The 17,500-nt window shown below is 48.2% G+C and overlaps 2 long non-coding RNA genes across 4 annotated transcripts in view; both read right to left on the reverse strand.

Annotated features, from left to right (window-relative positions):
- Nucleotides 1-11,407, reverse strand: part of LOC139594021 (uncharacterized) — a 19,312-nt gene extending 7,905 nt beyond the window's left edge. The window contains exons 1-2 of the long non-coding RNA XR_011680508.1: nucleotides 11,222-11,407; nucleotides 5,111-5,308 (exon numbers count right to left, since the gene is read on the reverse strand). This is a non-coding gene — a long non-coding RNA (uncharacterized lncRNA). The remainder of the gene's footprint in view (nucleotides 1-5,110; nucleotides 5,309-11,221) is intronic.
- A 3,188-nt stretch (nucleotides 11,408-14,595) lies between these two features.
- Nucleotides 14,596-17,500, reverse strand: part of LOC139594172 (uncharacterized) — a 4,353-nt gene continuing 1,448 nt past the window's right edge. For all 3 annotated transcript variants that reach the window (XR_011680533.1, XR_011680535.1, XR_011680542.1), the window contains 2 exons: nucleotides 17,037-17,100; nucleotides 14,596-16,787 (listed from right to left, as the gene is read on the reverse strand). This is a non-coding gene — a long non-coding RNA (uncharacterized lncRNA). The remainder of the gene's footprint in view (nucleotides 16,788-17,036; nucleotides 17,101-17,500) is intronic.

Consider the following 17,500-nt stretch of genomic DNA (forward strand, 5'->3'; position numbering starts at 1 on the left):
CAGCACTGCCGCCCACCCCAGCCGGGGGCGCCGCGCGCCTTGGGCCTGCGGGCGGCCAAGGCGGCAAAAAGGAACAGGGGCGATCCCCCCCAGAAGCTGCTCTGAAATAAATGCCCCAAAACAACCAGGAAGAAGAAAAAAATCCTCCTGCCTCTAACCTAATAGGATAGAAAAAAAAAAAAAAAACAAAACCACCAAACCAAACCCAAACCCAACAATTTCTTTTAAAAAATATGTAAATATTTTTTAAAATAGTTTTTCATATTAATATTCACCTTTCTATTTATAATGCGTATTGATGTATATTTATACATTTCTATTTATAAATAAATTTCTATTCTATATTACATCTCTCCCTAGTACTTAAATTTATTTCTCTATTTTTATACATATTTTTACATGGTAAGTATATATTTGTTAGGATTTTTGCTTCTGTAACGTTTACATTATTTAAAATAATTCCCCTGCCCCTACCCGGATAAAAGCCAAAAAGAACCCCCTTTAATTTCGACTGCATTTAAATTTGTAAAAAAATTTTTTTTTTTTCATCTTTATATCCACATTTATAGTTCAAATGTATATTGATGTGTAATGTTTATTTTTACATTTATAATTTCCGATTTTTTATAAGTTTATATTCTATTTTACATCTGTTCCTATTTCTTCTATTTATTGACATCTTTTTATTCATATCTTTCTATATTTAATCGATATTTCTGTGTTAGGATTTTTACTTCTGTAACTCTTCCATTATTTAAAATAAAACCCCTGCCTCTACCCAAATTCAAGCCAAAAAGAACCCCTTTCTTTTCAACTCTATTTCAATCTTTTTTAAAATTGTATCTTTCAGGTTCATGTTCACATTGACATTTAAACTGTATATCAATGTATACTCTTATTTGTATTCTATATTACATCCCTTCCTATTATTTCTATTTCCTTAGGTTTTATATTTATATCTTGATTATCTATCTCAATATTTAGAAACAGGTAAGAGTAATATCTATATTCATATTATTTCAAATAAAAACCCTGCCTCTAACCCAAGAAGAGCCCAAAAAACCCCAACCCTTTCTTTTAGACAATATTTGAATAGATTTTACCCCTAGGTTTTCCTATTGATAGTCACATTTCTATTTATAATGTGTATTGCTTACTGATCCATTTCTCTTTATCAATGTCAATTTATAAATCAATTGATATTCTATATTCCATCTATTCCGAGGACTTATTTCTATATTTTTATACGTATTTTGATTCATTGATTATCTATTTCTGCCTTCAGATTTTCACTTCTGGAACACTTGTATTATTTCAAATAAAACCCCTGCCTCTACTCAAACAAAAGCCAAAAAATTCCCTTTCTTTCCAACTATATTTACATCTTCTTCTATTTCTATTCCCATTTCTCATTTATACTGCCACATAAGGTCATTTCTATTCTATACTACAACTCTTCATATTACTGACATAGATTTAGATTTCAATTTCTATCCATAGTTTCGTCATTTCTCTTTCTAGACTTATGATAGATTTCTATCTTAAGATTCACATTTCTATAATACTTCTATTCTTTCAAATAAAACCCCTGCCTCTAACCAAACAAAAACCAAAGACACCCCTTTATCTAAACCATATTTAAAACTCTAAAAATCATCTCATTTTTCATCATTCTCTTCACATTTACTTTTATAATTTTTATTTATTACATTTGTAGGTATTATACATACTAGAGAGAATACCTTTTAATAGAATAATAGATATATAGTATTTTTATATCCTAGATATTCTTTTACTTCTATTTCTTTATATTAAATATTTAGAGAGATCGGTATACGCGTTATATATTTGGAGATCTGGATTTTTATTTTTATATTATTTCTATCTAGAAAAAAACCCCCAGCCTATAACCTAATAAAAAAATCCCAAAGAATCCCCAATTCCTTTTAACTCTATCTAAATATTTTTATATTTACAACCGATCTTTAGCTATCTTTGTATACATATATAATAGGCTATCGTTTCTATAGATTAGCATCTGTTACAATAATATACTATATAGTATAGTTTTATGTGTTTATCTATTTGTTTTCTATATTTATGTTTACCACTATCATTTTATATTTGGTTTTATATTGATATTTATTTCTACTTTAATTAATCTATATATTAGACCGTATCAATTCATTAACCCAACGCATCAGAACCACACAAATACCGCACCTTCGGCAGCACCGGTACGCAGCCCACGCTCATCCCATCGCAGCGTATCCAAACCAAACCTATTTCTAGGACTAACAGAACAAAGACCCCACAACATTTAACCCTAAGAAAAACTCAAATCAACCCAACTGTCAAGACATTTGAAATCCCACTATAACTAGCCCAAAAGCTCCGTACATTCTCATCATAAACTTCCTCCTCAACCAATGGCTCAAAACCCCAAAAAACTCAGATACACATGGAAAATGACAGAACTGCTAGTCAAAACAAACACCCGTGAAAAATTAAATCCAACCAACTCACTAAACTCAAAACCCTACAACTGACCCTAAACATTACTAAAAAAAGCCCCCAAAGCTCTACCTTGAGGCTAACTCACAAATAATAACCAATCATCTAGAAAGGTTATCTTCCAAATTTTAAAACAACTCATTAAAAGCATGAAAATAAAAAAAATCGAAACTATTAAAATACTAAAAAATATCACTACCCAAATTGAAAGACACATTGCCTCTAGAAACCCACCGTCAACAAACGCCCCTGTCCCCCAAAAGAAAACCAGAAACAAAACAGCAAAGCAGAAAGAAATCGGAACTTAGGAACGCTAAAACCAGAACGTTCAAGAAGTTCCACCATATCCCTGATCGTACACCAACTACAAACAACGTGAAACGATACAAACAATTCTTAAAGACCGCCTTAAAACCACTACATTAAAAACCCTTTCACCAATTCAAAACTGCATTGAACAAAAGCCATCTCATAAATTAACACCCAAAACTCCAGCAGCCCAGCTGGCCCTACCAAATCTCTCTGTTGATACACACAGTAAACAAAACCAAAATCCCAGGAATACCTATCAGAAGTCTAGGAAAGAAACCTCTTGAAATTTATCCTACCTCAAATACAAACCAACCCCTCCAGAAAGTTAGCTTCACTCAAAAAAACTATTTACACAGAGGTAATAAGACCAAGAAATAAAACAACACACCATATAACGAACCACCAACGAATACAACAGCGAAGGAAAAAAAAAAACCCACGTTTTTTTCTTTTTTTTAATTTCAACTAGCTTCCTTTATTAGCTAGAACCAAAGATTTTGCCAGGGCTGTAACAACAACAACAACTTCTTTTTCTTCTTCTCCTTCTGAAATGTCCCTTCTCCTTCCCAAATTCCTTACAACTTCTGCGTTTGAATCCAAGCCAAAAGCAAAATTCGTGCACTTGTGAGTCCGGTGCTCCTGTCAGATTCTCTGTCTCCCTCCACATCTTCTTACACTTTCAGTCTGAACGCTGTCCTGCCCTGATGGGTTTGACAGAAGAATTGGCACATGTTAGGAGAGCATTTCCCTCCCTCCCTCCCTCCCTCCCCAGAGCTGGTTTCCTTAGCGCATTTCAATCGATCCCAAGCCCGCAATGATGCGCGCTCTGCCGGAAAGGGGAAACACGTGCTAGTGAACAGCAGCTCAGAAACAATTCTTTTCTAATGTTACCTGCTCTACTTGACTGCTCGCTAACACAAGTCTCATTTTACCATTGCAGGGAGAAGGCTGTAGGAAAACGTCTGATGAGCAGCCACAAAAGGCCTCGCTCCCTGCTACACAGCCTGCAACAACCTCGGCAGAGCGGAGCAGCCAAATCACCGCGCTCTCCTTGCCGTGGGCAAGGGTAGAAGATGACTGGGGGAGGCACATAAAAAGAAGGGAAACGCTCCTATAAATGCACAGCCATTTGCTTTCAGAAGCCCAGAGTTCAGGATCTTCTCTAGGAAGCCAGACGTGACATGATATTTCTAAGATTTTCTTCTTCATCGAAGGAAATGTACGTACATACCCACTCTTACAAACGTACCTACGGTTCTGGGGTTTTTTTTCTTCTGAAGCTCCAAGAATGATTTCCCACCTTGATTCATTCAGAAGAAACGGCCCCTGTGACTCAGGTCAGAAGGGCGGCCTGCGTTTTTGATCACGACAGCTTTTGGCTTTACCCTGTGAGCAGGAGCAGCAAGAGCTGAGGCTCAGCAGAGGCTGACCCCGGCCAGCCCCTTCCTCCCTTCCCCGTGTCACAATGACTTCCAGGCAGAAGGATGCAAAGCAGGTTTGTGTCTTTTCTCTTCAGTGCCAAGAGGTAAAAGATGTAGGCTTTGAAATAACTAATGACCCTCTCTTGGAACTCTCCCAAGGACAGTTTGAAAGCAAAGACAGAAGATTGCTGCTAAATCCATATGGGATAAGGATGAGAGCAGCAAGGATCCGAGGCCAGCAGCGTTGCCAGGCAGTGTCACGTCCCTGCCACCTTGTGACAAGGCACACAGCTGCAAAGCCCCAAAGCCTGCAAGCCCTGCAGCTGCCGCACGGATGGACCTGGTTCCCTTCCCAGGTGCCCAGAGGGACACCCGAGGGCAGGTGTCGTCCCCCGCCCCCCGAGGGCGCACCCAGAGCCCCGGGCAGGGACGGAGTCACTGACGGCTCTCTGGGGACGAGACCCTCCCTGCAGGTGACACCGGCTTGTCCTCTCCCTGTGGCACAGGGACCTCCAGGCTCTAGGACCAGCCTCATTTTGTCAGCATCCAGGTGCTGTGCTAGAGCCAGAGGGGTCAAGGCTTTCCAGAACCATAGGATCCGTAGCATCCTTGCGGTTGGAAAAGCCTTCTAAGGACATCGAGCCCAGCTGCTGCCCCCCCAAATCAGGTCCCTAAACACCACATCTTGACATCCTTGACATGTCTCCAGGCATGGGGACTTCCCTGGGCTCCTATGCCTGAGCACCCTTTCAGTGAAAAAATTTTCCCTCCAATCCAATCTAAGCCTTCCCTGCTGCAAGTTGAGGCCATTTCCTTTGGCCGTGTCACTTCTTACCTGGGAGACCTCGGTACTTCAACCTTACCTGCTCCTTCCCTAGGCGGTCTCTGGCTTGGCCGGAGGAGAGGAGGAACACTCCCACCACAGGAATGGCAGCTCAGGAGGTCCCACACCAAGGCCAGGGGGAGCAGCCGTCCTCGCCAGAGCTCGCACGTCCCTTCTTCTCAGAGATTGGCTCTGCTTTTCCTCCCGGGCAGATCTCTGCTGAGTGCTTCACACTTGCCTGTTTGGAGGAGGGGGGAAAAAGAGGTTAGCCAAGTTTTTTATCCAGACTTAGCTGCTGGCTTTGCCTCCTCCTGACTTCCTTCTGCTAAGAAAACAGCTGCCTTTGGACTTCTAGGGGCAACTTGCACGTCATGCCTGAAAAGGAACTACAGAAAAGCGCCTCATTTATAAAGCCTCAGCCAAGAAGACAGATGCAGCTGCAGCTTCGCCATGCCCACTGCCTGCAGAGCCGGCAGGCACCAGGCCAGCTCTGCTCCTCCTTCAAGTTGTTCCCAAAGCTGCTGGAAGAACTGAAGGCTCCTTTGGCCTTCCATTGCTCGGCTTGTCCCGAGAAAGAGCTTTGAGTGTTGTTACCCCTCCAGAAAGGAAGGGCCTTTCTGTCTCACACGCTCGGTGACACAAGGCTACGCAGCCTCTGCTCCAGGTGGGAAGGGCTTCCTTCCTCCTCTGGCACCTGGCTGGCACAGGGCACAGGTTGCTCTGAGGTCCTGGGGCTGCCCCATCGCTGCAAGTGTTCAATGCCCGTCGGTGCTCTGCGATGAGGCTCTGAGCAAGCTGCTCTATGGAAGCACGTCCCTGCCCACGGCGGCAGCAGCCTTGGAATGAGGTGATCTTTAGAGCCCCTTGCAACCTGAATTCTTCCATGATTCTGGGAACTGAAAAAAGCGGGGAAAGAAATCTGTAAAGGTCACTAAATGCATCCAAGCACATCCCCAAGGATCCAATCCTCAGCAGCCCATGCAAGGCAAGGTCAGAGCTCTCTGCCCACCGAGGACACGGCAAGCAGCACGGACCTTTCTCCCACTCTCCAGCACGGAGAAGTGGGAAGCCAGAGGGAGTCCGTCTGTTTACAGACACCGGAGGGCGGCGGGACGGGGCGGGGGGGGACGTGGCGGGCGGTCTTACCTTGCAAAGCTGGCGGCAGAAAGGGCGGGCAGCGCCGCCGCCCCGCCGGGATTTTCCGGCCCGCCGTCGCTTCCGCCGCCTGGAGAGGCGCGTGCGCGGGCTCGGGGGGGGGGTGCAGCCCCGTTCCCGTTCCGACGGCGTTCGCCCGCCCCCGCTCGCTGCCCCCGGCCCGAGGAGCGCTGCGACCCGCGCCTCCGCCGCCCGCCGAAAGCGGCCCCGCCGGGCCGCCCCCCCCCCCACCGGCCATTCTTCTCAGCCATCGTGTCCCTTTTGCACTCCTGAACGTCTTTCACCCCTCCCGGCCATTTACCGAGCCCGCCCCGCCCGCCGCTCGCTCCCGCCCCGCCCGCCCCTCGCTCCCGCCCCGCCCGCCCCTCGCTCCCGCCTGCCCCTCGCTCCCGCCTGCCCCTCGCTCCCGCCTCGCTCGGCAGCCGCGCCCTTGCCCCGCCCCCGGCAGCCAGCGGCGAGGGGCAGGGCGCTGGCTCGGGGGGCTGCAGTACCGCGCTCTGGCCACAGGGCGGCAGACTCCCGGGTCCGCGATATCCCCGCCCTTTTGGCCGCCATTTTCAGAAGGTCAAACAAACTCCCGCGACATTGGTGACGCGCCACACCCAACATGGCGGCCAAGAGAGGACCCCCCCCCCCCCCCCCCCCCCCCCGCATCGGGCGAGAGATGCGGTTACTCACATGCCGGTCAGAAACACGCCAAAATACGCCCGCCCGCGGCGCCGCTGACCACACAGCCCGTGTCGGGTACACCTAAAACGCAAGAGAAAATCCCGCCGGGGCTGCGCCGGCGTCGGTGTTCCGTGCAGGCAGTCCGCATAGACACACCAGGGTCCTCCGCTTTCCCGCCCTTTTGGCCGCCATTTTCAGAAGGTCAAACAAACTCCCGCGACATTGGTGACGCGCCACTCCCAACATGGCGGCCAAGAGAGGACCCCTCTGGCGAGAGAGGCGGTTACTCACATGCCGGTCAGAAACACGCCAAAATACGCCCGCCCGCGGCGCCGCTGACCACACAGCCCGTGTCGGGTACACCTGAAACGCAAGAGAAAATCCCGCCGGGGCCGCGCCGGCGTCGGTGTTCCGTGCAGGCAGTCCGCATAGACACACCGGGGCCCTCCGGTTGCCCGCCCTTTTGGCCGCCATTTTCAGAAGGTCAAACAAACTCCCGCGACAGTGGTGACGCGCCACTCCCAACATGGCGGCCAAGAGAGGACTTCCCTCGGGCGAGAGAGGCGGTTACTCACATGCCGGTCAGAAACACGCCAAAATACGCCCGCCCGCGGCGCCGCTGACCCCACAGCCCGTGTCGGGTACACCTAAAACGCCACAAAAATCCCGCCGGGGCTGCGCCGGCGTCGGTGTTCCGTGCAGGCAGTCCGCATAGACACACCGCGGGCCTCCCATTTCCCGCCCTTTTCGCCGCCATTTTCAGAAGGTCAAACAAACTCCGCCACGCGCCACGCCCAAGAGGGCTGCCTGGCGGCGGCGCCGGGCTGCAGTACCGCGCTCTGCCCACAAGGCGGCAGCACTGCCGCCCACCCCAGCCGGGGGCGCCGCGCGCCTTGGGCCTGCGGGCGGCCAAGGCGGCAAAAAAGAACAGGGGCCATCCCCCCCAAAAACTCCTCGAAAAATAAATGCCATAAACCTGCCTCTTACCAAACAAGAACCAAATAAGCCCCCTTTCTTTCATGCCTTCTTGAAATAAATTTGATAGTTCTAGTTTTTCTAGTTCTATTCACACGCATATTTAGACCGGACAGTGATGTGTTACGTCCTTTATACCATCTATTATGCCTATTCCTATTATCTGTATTTATTCATACTTTGTGGTTCTAGCAATGTCATTATATATTGATTGTATATGTCTAGACTTCCATTTAGATTTCTATCATACTTTTATTCTTCCAAAAAAAATCCCATCTCTAACCAAACAAATACCAAAAAACCCTTCTTTTCAACTCTATTGAAATAGTTTTATATTTAGAGCTTGCATAATTAGATTCACTTTTATAGTCACCGTTTATACTGATGCATTCCATTCATCATTACATAGCACATATCTATTATTCACATCATAGAGATAAATCATTATTTTTATCATGTACCAAATCTACTGCTACAACTTCTTTTTTCTAATATTTTCAATTTTTATATCCATCTTGATGTATTCATGAGATCTTTTTACAAGTAGATTTCTACCTTTCTATCATTTGTATTTGTAGTTTTTATAATAAAACCCCTGCTTTTGCCAAGTAAAAAACAAAACCATCCTTTCTTTTAAACTACTTTTAATAATGTTGTTGTATTTACAGTTACCATATCTATAATGTTTTACATATTATATCATAGCGATGTACTAGATTTATAGCTGTTTCCTATAATATACCATCATAAGATATATACGGTATCGCTTGTATTACGTGTTGTATGGATTTATGTCACTTTACATTTACAATCCTTTAATAATTTGATCTATATATATATATCTGCATAGATTCGCAACACATTTCTAGATTTAAAATTTCCTTTGAGCTGTGTTTATATTTAGCATCTCTATTGATATATCTATCAACATACGCAATGCTCTTTGAAAAATACAATATCTTATTGGAATAGATCATGACTTAAGTTACCTGTTAAATTTTAAATAGAGATCGAATAGATCAAAAAAAAAGTTGATTCCCATTTCTACACATCTACTCGTTTTGTTTAAAGATAGCTATCCTTAGAATTTTACATTTAAAATCCAATTCCTAAATGCAATGACAAAACAAACAGCATCGAATTCCCACCAATGTCTTCCAAAACCATCAAGATACCTCCACCAGCCAAACGACTGCCAGCGAAAAAAACACACAACACTCTTTTCACTAACAGTTCTCATCACATCAGAAAAACGGAACCAAACGAAAAGAAAACCCTGGAGAAACACACGCAGCAAATCACAAAAACCTCTAAAAAAACCCAAACCAACTCGCTCAACTCCAATCAGTGCCACTGACCCTGAACGTTATTTTAAAAACTAACCGAAGTTCTACATCTACACTAACTCAAAGAATAAGCAATACTCTGTCAAAAGAACTTTAGAAACTTTAGAAAGCGAACTAATGAACGAAATAGAAAAAAAACAAAAAATCTCAACCACTAAAAAATAAGAAAATAACTGCCCAAAAAAAAAAAACAAAAAAAACCCTACTTAAAAAGACCCACCATATAAATACCCACGTTCCCAAAAATAAAACTGATCAATAACCACCAAATACGTCAAAGGACAACAAGAAACGAAAAGAAAAAAAAGAAAAAAAAAAAAAAAAAAAAACCAAAAGAAAATACATTTGTAAAACAAAAGTCCCCCAAACCAAAGCAACTTTAATTTACCTCAAAACAATTATTCCCAACTGAAGAATAAACGCATAGAGCCTCATTCGATCAAAATAAAAATACCACCCAGAAATAAACACAAAGCCGAAAGAGAAACGTAACCATTGACAAGATCTCCCAAAGGATCCGTCACAATAAAACGTACACTACAATCAAGCAAACCAAAGAAATAAAAGCCCTGGAAGACGAGAAACACAAACGCAATTAGAGAGATTTTAAAAACCCCGCTGCTATTAACGACACGACGCCACCTCGAACCCACCGAAACAAACGCTACACGCCCACGCTAATAAAAGCCACGGCGACAGAGTTAAAATCCGAGCCGCTGCTTCACGCAACGACCCGTAGAAACCATTGCACGCCTTTAAAAGCAGAATAGCCCGGCAAAAAAAAATATCCGACTACAGAACTCGATTCAAACCAAACCTTTATCGTCACCACCCGAACCGAGAACCGTACCGGTCAGGAAGAACGCCATAGCCCTTAGCGCACACCCGCTGCGACCAGAACAAACCCGTGCGATCGATCCCTACAAAGCCACCTCCGAACCGCGACACCCCAGAACTTGCGGCAGCCCAACCCCGCGCTGCCGGCCCCGGACGGAGCGCGGCTCCCGGCGGCAAAGCGGCTCCTCCGGCGGCTGCTCCGGCGCGCAGGGGCGGCGCCGCCCCGGAGACCCCCCCGCCCCCGCCCGCTCCCCCTGCCCGGGGGGCCCCGGCGGCGCCCGAGCCCCGCGCCCGGAGCGGACAGAGCGGCCGGCACCGGCCGGGCCGGCGCAGCAGCGCCCGCGCCGCCTCTGCCGCCCTTGGCCGGCCCGGCGCCAGCTGCCCTCGGCTCCGCACGGCGCCTCGCACCGGCAAAGCGGCTCCGCCGCTGCCGCGCCAAATTCCCCCCGCGCCTCGGCACCCGCCCGGCCCGGGCCGGCAGCGCTCCCGAGCGGCAACGCTCCGGCCCGGGCCGCGGCCACAAGAAGCGCCCGCAAATGCAGCGGCACAGCCCGACTGCAGCCCTGCAAACGCCGCCAGAGCTGCGGCTTCCCGCAACTCAACCCCGAAACTGACGCCGCGGGCGGCGCTCACCTCGCTTCAACAAGGGCAAAGAAATGGCTTCTCCCCTTCAAGTTCATCCCCTAGGAGAGCAGAAAAGAAGGGGCTTTCCTCCAATGAAATCCTTCAAGCCATGTGCAAAGGGGGATTTTGACCTCCATTCAAACCCTTGCAAAGGAGGGACACCAGCGCTGTCCCCTCCATTTAAACCTTAGGATGACGAAAATGGGCTGGCTACCTTCAAATCAAAGCCATCCGATGACAACAATACTTTGCCCATTCCCGTTCAAATGGAACGCAGGGATTCCCTGGCACCCCTGGGATACCCCTAACAGCCGGGAAAAGGCAGCTTTTCCTTCAACCGACATCCTTGGAACCGCAAGCGAAAGCGGATCCCCCCCAGTTCCAACACAGACAATATTAGGAGAGTAGCTGCTTGCCTCTCCTTCATTTCTTTTGTCTTCACAAGCTCCCTTTTTGTTCCTGGGGAACCGGGGAGGGGGGACTGCCAAGATCCAATTGAAAAGGGAAAGGACCAAAGTCCCCGCTCCAAATCCACACGCGCTCACCCGTTCGGCTGCTGCTTCCCGGCACAAAGATTCGTCCCTCGGCACCTCCTTGAAGCGATGCTCCGCGGATCCAAGCGCGTATCCAGGTGTTCGCCCAGACGCTGCGAGAAGCTCTCGCAGTCCTTCCATGAGACAGCCCCGGGAGCCCCCCATGAACCCCTCTACTCAGCAGCTCCATGCAAAAGGCAGCTGAAGCGAAGCCTCCCCCTAAAACAGCCTCGCACCCCCCCGCCCGGCAGGAGCCGGCCCCTCATCATCCTCACAGCTCACACCTGGGGCTGCTCCGAGCCCCCCATCATCCTCACAGCTCACACCTGGCGCTGATGCCACTCTCCAACAGCGCCTCTCCCCGTCCAGCACACAGCCCGCTTCTCACAGACACAGAGCCAACAGAAATCTGCTCCGGGTGCTGGCTGTTCTTAGTCCGTCTGCTTCCACAATTCAGACACGGACGTGCGCTGATGGCACTGAGGGAAAGCTTTCCAGTGCACAAAACTGTCATTCTGGTAGCACGCTTTGAGACGCCTTCAGAAAAAGCAGAATCAGCGCCGCCTCCTAAGAGCCCTGCTGAGGAACCCCGCCCTCCTTGGGACACCCAATGCAGCAGAGCTCGAAAAACGAGGGCAAAAGTCAAGCTTGGAGTGGAAAAAGACAATAGAAATACAGCAGCCTTTCAAGAAAGCCTTCACACAGTAATAGTGGGAGCCGGTCCCATTTCTTCTTTCCTTGCTCTCTGGAATGACATCAATACGAAGTAAAAAACCCACACGAAACACAAGGCAGAGCTGGGATTTGACACGTCTTCCTTTTGGCTCTCGGGATGACAAGCGCCTCTTCCGGGACTGCGACACGCTTTGGGCGCTGGCAGAGAACGGAGGCAAAAGGTGCCAGAGAGCCCTTTCTATCGCCTTCAGCCCCTGCAGCTGTTCTGAGGGTTCCAGGGCACAGCTCGGTCCGTTCCTAGATCAAAACCTCACGGCAATATCTTCAGAACTACTACCCATCTCCAGTCGGAACCTTCTACATTCCTGTAAACAAATGAGTGCATAGAGAGGCTTTCTCCCCAGCTGAGTTTAGAGACCAATTCCTATTCTTTAGCAATACCTAGAAAACCGAATGCCTTGCCAGGTTTTAGCATCCTACACCCACTCACCCCTCCCTGTGCATTTGGTGGCAGCTTTGGGTCCCTCTGGGGGACGGCACCCAGCGTGACCCCCGCCCCTCGCCCGCCCCCCACCTGCTCCTGCACCGCCGTGGGGCTCCCTCTCCTGGGCACCTTGGGCTGCCCCCAACGGCATCAGAGCCCCGAGTCTTCACCCCGCCTTTCCCTGACCCCCAAAGAAGGCTCCGAACGAATCCGACTGCCCCGGACAGCAGCGCAGCGCTTCCCCCAAGCCCTTCCCACACGTGCATAGCCCCAGCAAGGGATTCTGCTGCAACAAGAAAGGGGGGGCAGCCCCCAGAAGGCTTGAGGTTCCTGCCCAGCCTCGCTGTCACGGGCCAGGGGCAGCGAGAGAGGGAGCGGCACAGACGGCGGGGACGGCCCGGCACGGAGCGGGGGCCGCTCTCAGCGCGATGCCGGCAAAGCCGCAGCTCCGGCGCTGCTTGAGCGGCACGGGGGGATCCGCCGAGAGCCTCCGGCCCCGCGCGGGGACTCCCGCAAGGGCCCAGGGGCGCCGGGCTCCGGCCCTCGGGGCTTTATTCTCCGGCAGCCCGAGCCCCGCGGCTGCGGGGCAAAGAAGGAAAGGGGGCACGGGAAGAGAGGAGCGAGAGCAGGGCACGACAAAGGGCGGCGAGGGAGCTCGGGCTGTGCAGGAAAGCGGCACGGGAAGGGAAAGCCCGGGACGAGGGTACACGGAGGCTGGGCACAGGAAGGAGACAGGGGGAACAGAAGGGAGTAGCGGGCTAGGGACAGGACAGGAAGGAGCCGGCTTTGCGGGGGGAGAGGGAATGGGGGAAAGGGAGCGAGAGAAGGCGAAGACGGGGAGAAGGAAGGAGGGCTAGAGAGAGGGACAGGCGGGGAAGCCTCCCAGAGCCCCGGCTGCACCCCGAGCCCGGCCCGGCGCCTCGCCCTGCCCGGGATGCTGCGGCGCTCGGCGGAGCTCGGCTCGCTCCGGAGACGCTCGGCTCCAGTCGGCTCTTGGCGCCTGCATTCGCCTCTTCGGCCGAGCTCGCCTCGCTTCGGCCCAACTCCCAGCCGCTCTGTGCCTTCGGCGCGCCTCGGCTCCGCTCGCCTCGCCTCGGCTCCCCGACGGCGGGCGGGCAAGCGCCGCCGCCTCCCGTTCAGCTCGCCCGGCTCGGGGCTCTCCCGCTGCCGCGTCCCGCGGGCGGCCCGGCCACGGCGCGGACACGACCGGGAGCGCGGGCTCGGGCAGGAGCTCAGTAGGCTGGGAGCGCACTGGCGCTAAGCAGCGCGCACGAGAGCAGCAGGCTCGCTTCGCCTGAGCTCGGCTCGCTTCGCTTCAGGCAGCCTCGGAAGCCTCGCCTCGGTTCGCTCGAGGCCGTCAGGGTCGGCCGCTCTCGCCTTGCTTCGGCCGAGCTCGTGCGATTCCCCCGAAGGCGGCGGCGTTCGGTTGTGGTTTTAGAAATATCCTCCTCTATCGATTGGATCTCTCTACAGTTAGATTTATATTTCTAGAATACGTCTATTAATCCAAACAAAAACCCCATCTCTAACCAAATAAATACACGAAAACACCTTCTTTTAAACGGTATCGAAATATTTTTATACTTTGTGTAATTATACTCACATTTATATTTATCGTTTCTTTTGATGCAATCTATTAATAATGATCTATAATATCTATAAAATTCTAGACATGTATTTAAAGTATTATCTATATTATGTATCGTATCTACTGCTGCAACTGATTTTTTCTTCTAGTTTTAAACTTTCTCTGTATGTATTTATGATATCTTTCTAGACTTAGATTTCTACCTTCATATTCTTTGTATTTATCATTTTTATCATCAAAACCCTGCCTATTGACAAGTAAAAAAAACCGCTTTCTTTAACGATCTAAAAAATATTTTTATACTTATAATTTTCATATTTCTATTTCTAATTTGCTCTCTAGTACGTGATAACATACCTGCTCCTGCACCGCAGTGGGGCTCCCTCTCCTGGGCACCTCGGGGTGCCCCCAGGGGCATCAGAGCCCCGAGTCTTCACCCCCCCCCCCCCCCCCCCCCTTTTCCTCTAGTTAGAAACTACACTGGAACTTTTTTCTGGAAACAAAGACATGACCTAAATCCTCTCCCCATGTCCTAGAGAGATAGATGTTCAGTTCTTAGTTGACTGGGCAGCAGTTTCTTCAATAGAATGATAAACAATATGGAAAGGTTTTAGCTACAAGCAAATAGGCAAATCTGAACAAGGTCCTGGTGGCCAGCCACTGCAGTTCTTTTGAAGCAATTTTTTAAACAATCAAATACTGATACCACAAAAAATAAAGCAAAAAGCTGACTACTGGCTAAGAAAGAAGGAAAAATTAACTTTGGACGACAACAACAACATTCCAAGGACACAGGCTTTTTTCCAATCTCAGACCTTATTACTACTACCTCTCTTGAGAATTCTCATCGTGGATCCCAAAAGGAATAAATCCCTCAGCGTGTCCTAAAGCACCAAGGAGCTACCTACAAGTGAAGGTGGCTACTTTCAGTGCAGACACAGCTGATGACACAGCAGTGGCACAGTTCCGTGCTGCACAGGGATAGTACTGTCTCCTCTTCTCCAGCAGCTGACTCTCTCCTGCCATGGCTTCCGTAAATGCATCAGAGCACGACCTTAACCACAAACAGGCAAGAAAACACCATCAGAAGTCTTTCATTAAGCAGTACAAGAAGGGTTCCAAGCAGAGACCAACAGAATTTCAAGGAAGCAGTATGCAATTAAACCCCCTCAGATTTGTTCAAGTAGCCGGCAAAATGGAACCATTCAGAAATGACAAAGAAAACCCCCCCAAGTATTTATACAGGAGTCCTTAATGTCAGAAAGGGGATGACAGGTTATGTTCAGATAAGATGATTGTTTATTTGGATCTATAAATAAACTTCTCTCGTGGTCCTTTGCCAAAAAATAGAACCTACAAGTGAACACCTACACCTGCCTCAAGAGACCTAACGAGCCCCTGGCAGCCACCGGCATCAAAGCGCAGTGGATGTTTCTAATCCAGGCTAAGGAGAACAATGTCACCTTTTGTTCTCTCCAGTTTGTTTCCTCTGCAGTCCTAGTTGCTTCTTATGATTTTTACAGTCTCTGTATCTTCTCGGGCAGCGCTGAGTCTGACGACCGGGATACGAGAGTCCTTCCCTGCCCTACGGAGAGAACCAGGAAAAAAAGTTCAAAAAAGAACAGGGCAGTTTGAAGTTAATACCTCCGACGAGAAGCAGCACCCGACAAACAGAGCAACGGTGAACAAAGCGTGACACCTCCCTGGGGACAGAAGACTTACAAACTCTCCGGGATTTACAATTCCAGTAACCAAGCCCTTCAGCACAGCAGCCAAGTGTCCCATTAGGTGGTGCTGCACCAAAGCACGATCCGAGAGGTTCCAAAGAGTGAAATGCACGTTACTGTCCAAAGACGTCAAATCTTGCAAAATAACAAAACTACAATAGATCTAAACTACAGGGCAAGAGTACAAGTGTTAGCTTGAGGAGCTGGAACCATCCAGGTGAGCAACTGCTAACTGGATCCTCAACAGACTTTGAGGAACCCTTCAGGATACAGAAGGGTTTTCCCCAGAAATTGCACAGGCCGAGTTTTGATAGAAGTGCACTTGCCAGATGCTCAGAAACGTCACCCATCCTCCTCCGGGTGTCCTGAGAGAGCTGCGAATGGCTCTCACCTGGTTTGAGCTGGTTCTGTAAGGGCTCAGGGTGAATTTCACCAGATGCAACCAAACTGGGCAACACCCAGTGGGACAGAAGGAACCCAAAGCTTGTTTTACCCAAAGCTTGGGTAAGCAGAGCTCCAGCAAATACTGAGGAAACGGACAGAACGGGGTAACAAATAATAAACATAACTTTTTTTTTTTTAACTTGCCTTTTTTTTTTTTTTTCAGATGAGCAAAACAATTAAGGAGAAGGTGAAAACCTCACCATGACTGAACATTTCATCACCTGTAAGCTGACCATCCTTAGCATAGAGGACTCCAAATTTAAAATTCACCGATCCCTGGAAAATAAAACCAAATATTATTTGGTGAACAGTCAAACAGAAGACATAAAAATTTGGTTCCTCTAATCTTTGCATACATCCTACACATTAGAACATACATTTTATACCATCTCCTACTACACAATAATTTACCTTTAAACTTTGATAGTATAGCATAAAATCATTAACTTAGACGGGTGATCAATTATTATTAAGTTGGTGCTTCAAGTTATTTTTGCTGTCAGGTTCAAAAAAACATGACTTCTTTTTACTGTAACGAGCAATTGATTTAGAAGTCATCAAAAGCCCATCCAAATACAAAGCCGTATTCACCGGACGGGTCTGTGAGCAAGAAGTAGTTAGGCTTGTACTCACCTCTTGCCCTTCAAGAACCAATAAATCCTGTCAACAAAAACAGCATCTTTAGCCCCCTCCTATTAAAGATTCTACAAGGATGATGGTTTTATTGGTGTTTAGAAGTTTGGATTTAAAATGGCCAGTTCAATGGATAAAGAGACAGTTTAAGTAGTATTAGATTATTATTCTTATTAGCTACTGGAAGAAACAAACCAGTAGGATCTATACTTAATTACTTCTATTTCCAGGAAATCATAAAGAAAAAGAACCAAACCAAAAAAAGTCACTTCCTACCTTTTGTATCTCAGGATGAAAAATGTCTCTTGGGCTCTTCTCCAGTTTCTCCAGACTCCTGGCACTGAAATGCAAATGAACGAGTGCTTTATAGGAGGGCAAGTGCACACTCCAACCCCGAACCACCAACCGATGGCAGTTACAGCGCTTACAAAATGAATCCTTCCCAGAGCCTCTGGGAAATGGAACGGTTTGTGCAACTGCCATTTCTCCCCCAAAATACTAACTCCCAACACTTCCTAAACTTAGTTTGCATTTTAAAAACAGAAATTAGGGAGACTCAGGGTGGAGATCAGGTTGGAATTGATTTCCTTCTAAAGCACAGGGGCTCTGTTCCATCACCCTTCACTTTGGCTCCACACGGAATCACAGGGAGCATTTTAGGAGGGCTCAAGAACCAATTCTATTTCTCTCTTTTTTCTAGTTCTCTCTCTTCCTAAATAATTCAAGGCAAGTCAAATGAA

This window comes from Agelaius tricolor, unplaced genomic scaffold (assembly GCF_023055355.1).
Source record: "Agelaius tricolor isolate 1412-34295 unplaced genomic scaffold, bAgeTri1.0.p SCAF_1, whole genome shotgun sequence".
NCBI lineage: Eukaryota > Metazoa > Chordata > Aves > Passeriformes > Icteridae > Agelaius > Agelaius tricolor.